This window comes from Salvia hispanica, unplaced genomic scaffold (assembly GCF_023119035.1).
Source record: "Salvia hispanica cultivar TCC Black 2014 unplaced genomic scaffold, UniMelb_Shisp_WGS_1.0 HiC_scaffold_1087, whole genome shotgun sequence".
In the NCBI taxonomy this organism is placed as follows: Eukaryota; Viridiplantae; Streptophyta; class Magnoliopsida; order Lamiales; family Lamiaceae; genus Salvia; species Salvia hispanica.
This window is the reverse complement of record NW_025951346.1, coordinates 43228-47822: the sequence shown is the minus strand read 5'-3', so window position 1 is coordinate 47822 and position 4595 is coordinate 43228. Positions and strand designations below refer to the sequence as shown.

Sequence of the window (4595 nt, the reverse complement as noted above, 5' to 3'; positions counted from 1 at the left end):
CTAAAGGAAAATATAGGATCAACTGGACATGAGTTCTACCTTTTTACCTACTGAATATCACATTCCATTGTCATGGCCCAGAGACAGAGAGACATATATCTTAAGAATTAATCCTCTTTTTCATTAAATTTGAAGGAAGAAACACATGGTAACAATTAAGAATGTTTTTCAACTAGTTAAAACCTATGTATCACGAATGCTAACAGAAGAATTATAAGCACACAAAGATGTATTACCTTCTCATTTGACTCTGGCAACTATCGAAATCTCTTGTGATAGTAAGGATGACCCTCAGTGAGGAGCTTCCACTTCCATCATCTAAGTTTTGTGGAGGAGGTCATGAGAGAGTATTTGAGTGACTACAAAAGGGAGATGCCTGCCATTTTGTTGAGAACTGGAAATTCATGTGGTATCACTTTGGTTCTTCTTCAAGTCCTGCAACTCAGTCACTGCATCATGCCTTCAGATGATGGGGTGATCTCATATTTCTACTGTCTGAATTGGAGACCTTATAGGATCCTTTATACTTTGTTGAGTCTTGCTTCTATCTCTGATTCCATCAATGAGGTTTAATCAACATTTAATACTGTCTCACATTCTTCTATCTTCATCATGAACATGCATGATTTTTTCTCATCAATTCTATGCTATTGGCAATGGTTGAACCAGCAGTCCCAACGAAACCTAGAGAAGCACAACCACAGATAGTTTCTTCGACATATAGTAGTATATCAGGTAATGATAGAGGACTGCAATGTTGCTCTCTTCCATCAAAACTGCTTGAAACATATTGAAGCTTCAATCCATATGCTGCATTTACAAGTTTCTTAGCAGTTTTAGCTACTAATTCGCGTCTTCTCTCAGAACAAACAGCTTAAAAACATCAGAGTCTTTTCGAGATCCCCCAGATAACTTCCAGTCCAATTAACCCGGGGAAGATCTGTCATTATGAATACATGTATTGGGAGAGTGCCCTTCTGTTTCAACGAGTCTAGGGTTTGCTTCAATACTTGGAAAGTACCGTCCCAGTGGTTCTTAAACTGACCATCCAATAACCTAAGCTGTGCACAAGAAACGGAGCGCTAATCGTCTCGTGTGCAAAACTCTTCCCAGCATTCAAGATTTCAGGCACAAATTGAAGAAATTCAATCTTCTGAATTACTAACTGTACCCTTTGATCGTTTGGAGCTTCATGGATGTCAATATGCGATTCAGATCCCTTATATGGTCCGGTAAATAGGCTCCCAAAGGCCAGGACAGTGGCTGATCCAGCTGTGGATCCAGGACCAAGGGCCCTAGAAACATCTTTCCTTGTCCTCGAAAATGAAAATTTCCTTTTCTTCTTGAATTCTTCATCAGCTTGAAATGAATCCAAAACCCCATCATCAGTTTGGTATGTCCATACTGTTGTTCTGCAATCTTCTTGGGAAGCAACAAAACATGCTTCCACATTACCATCGTATCCAGATAGTAAAGATCCACATTGTCTTAGTTTCTCAAGCATCGATGAATGCATACTTGAGTCTGCAGTGCAAGCCAAACTGAGATTCACGTCACACCACTTTGACACAAAAATCCTGAAATCCATAAATCTGACAGTTGAAGTGACCACTAGAGATGAAAGATCAACTATATCCGCCATGGATACGTACCTGCATCCATATAGAGAAACATAATGCTCCATATAATATGTGGGCATATTAAGTTTTTGGGAACAGGAAATTATGAGAGTATACATACTCAACATATCGGATCAAGATAAGTTTAAAAATATAAAGACATAGTAGAAACAAATAACTCGGTTTCCAGGCAAAGCTCTCATTAGCCAAAAATAGCTGTTGGATAAGCTAATCGATATCAAATGGTTTAGAAACATAAACCTAAGGTGAAGGGAAATATGACAACCAGGGTTCATCCAATAAAACTGCAATAAAGATGGAGGTACCTCTACCTTGTGATGGATAATCATATTCATATATAACACCGAACACTTATTACCAAAGGTTACATATGAAGCACGTGTCCTAAATACATGTATATAGTGAATTATGAAGAATAAGAATACTACTAAATGGCAACAACACACTTGTTGTTGTAAGCATAAGGCCAAAATTAGAAACACAACTCGGATCATTAATAGAGATCTCTCAACATGCACCTACTAGCAAGAATGTCTAAACTGATATCTAATTTGATATCTAATTCAGCTCGAGGAGCAGTGTTCTCTACCTAACTAGGTTGCTTCATGTGTTCCTCTAGTTCATTCAGCCTACGACTTTATCAATACAAGCCAATTGTATCTTGCATAATGTCATTAGATGCAAGTGACTCGTGAGTTGGAAGGAGATGAATTCATTTTGAATTGTGAGATCCCCAAATTTAAAGACCATATCATTAGAAATCACAGATCAGGAATCAAATCAAATAAACAGATATAAATGGCAAATCATCGTAAATTGAGCCTCAGGGATCCATCAAACACAATAATCCATATTGTTATATAAACTTGAAGTGAATGTGGAGAATTAACAATGATTTAAGAAAACTGGACTTGCCTGCGATCACGGATTAGCTGAATACTGTGGTTCCATACTCTGAATCTCAATTCATTCGGATCCAAAACCCTAAATTTGGGGCAACTCCCGAGGGCGACGCGTGGTGATCGAGAACAGGAGGCACAATCAGCGTGCGATTGAGAATGGCGGCCATCAAAATAGCATTCCTGAATTCGGAGAGCTGGTTGCTGAAACCGCTGTGGGGCGCATACCAGAGGTACTTGTCTCCCGAGTGTGGGTGCATTGGGGAGGGCGTGAGTCTGGGGAAAGTGGAAGGAGAGAAGGAGAGAAGGAGATTTTGGAGGAGATGAAGATAGCGATTATTATGAAGGTGAAGAGGAGGAGAGGTGCTCTGTAGCTGGTGAAAATTGTGGGCCTCTTATTCCTTTTTCCGGCAACTCCACTCCGTGACGGTGTCCAAAATCCATCTCTATAATTTAATGTCACGTATTAATGATTTTCCAATTGAAAATGAAGTGTTAAATCCACTCAATTTAACTACTCTAAAACAAGATGAAATTTAATGGTAAACTACAATTAAATGTTCAAAATGCCAATTACAAAATTAAGAGTATTAGTAGTGGGAGTTTGATATTTTTAGTTTCTAGGATATGAAGAACACTATTCACACAAGTAAATTATAATCCCTTGCGATTGTTGATGTAGATCAAATAATGTAAATCAAATTATAATTTGTTTTGTCTTAAGTTTTCCGAGTTTTTGGCATAAAATGTTATCAAGCTGACCTCAAATTAACAAACTGACCACAAATTTTGCCAGCAGTTATATGTCTGAAATTCATTTTTCAAACTAAAATCAGAAATATTAAAAGTATTGCAATCTATACTACTAAAAGGCAATATTGCCCTTTTTGGAGGGAAAATGTGAAGCTATCATTTTGAGTAATGACAAGCATTGGATAGAAAATTGGTCCAATTAAATGATAGCTTACCAATCAAGATTTGGAAGAATTATAAAGCAAATTTGACCCCAATTTTCGTGATCAAACAATAATCCATTTTCATAGACAAATAAAAAATTAGCAGTCCAGATTTGTGATGTGGAGAATCTACCATGGAAAGTGAAAGCTCAGAAGGAGAAAACCTGGCGAGGCGGGCGGCGGTGGGCAGCTGCTGGCCGAGAGAGCCGCGGGATATCACCACAGCTAGGCTGGCGAATTCGGCGGGCGGCGAGGAACGAAGAAGCCACCGGTCTGGCAGCGCCGATAGGGAGAGGAAGAGAAAAATGGACGATATTCCAAGGGTTTAAAAAAATCGTTTGTCATCAAGTATATTATTTGGGCTTTAGTTGGGCTTCTAGAGTTTTACATTTTTTTAATTATATATGTATACCATAGATTTTAATGGATTTTTAATGAATTATAGATTTTATAGTTTAACTATTAATAGGATATAATTAAAATATAATATAGATTTCTTGATTATGACTCTAGGAATTGTATTTAGAATAACACTAAATATTAGTAATTTTTTGTTGGCTAATTTTAATAGCTGTTGAAAACGGACGGCAGTTTTTGTCAACTTTAATTAATAAAGAGAGACGTTATATTTGGGTTTGGGCCATAGAAAATGATACAAGTCCAAATCAACTAAATAAATTACACCCTCTCAACTAATTGAGTCTAAACAATAAAAATCTTTTGTTTCAACAGAATTGTTTTCATTCTTCAAGCTCTGCTCCAGAAATCCCTTCAACAGTGCAGTCTGATAATTAGCCACATTAATCATAATAATTAGGATTAATCACAGATTTTAATTCAGCCACTAATGATCCTTAAAACACCCAATTAATTCCCATCCACATCATAATCACAATTTGATTTCTAGCAAACCAGTAGAGAAAGAGAGAGGGAGCCGAGAGAGTCAGAGAGTAGGAGAACGGTAATTCTTGCTCTAATTATCCAGGTTCATAGGTAATCCTCTCAACAATCCATATCTCAATCTGGTTTCACTTCTGTCGGAAATAAACGAATATACAATGTTTGACAGAAGTCGATTCTGCAAGCACAAGGAGCTTTTT

At 37.3% G+C, this 4595-nt stretch overlaps 1 pseudogene; it reads right to left on the bottom strand.

Moving 5' to 3' along the window:
* Positions 1 to 491: 491 nt before the first annotated feature.
* LOC125197928 lies at positions 492 to 2799 on the bottom strand (annotated as a pseudogene).
* Between the last annotated feature and the right edge of the window lie 1796 nt (positions 2800 to 4595).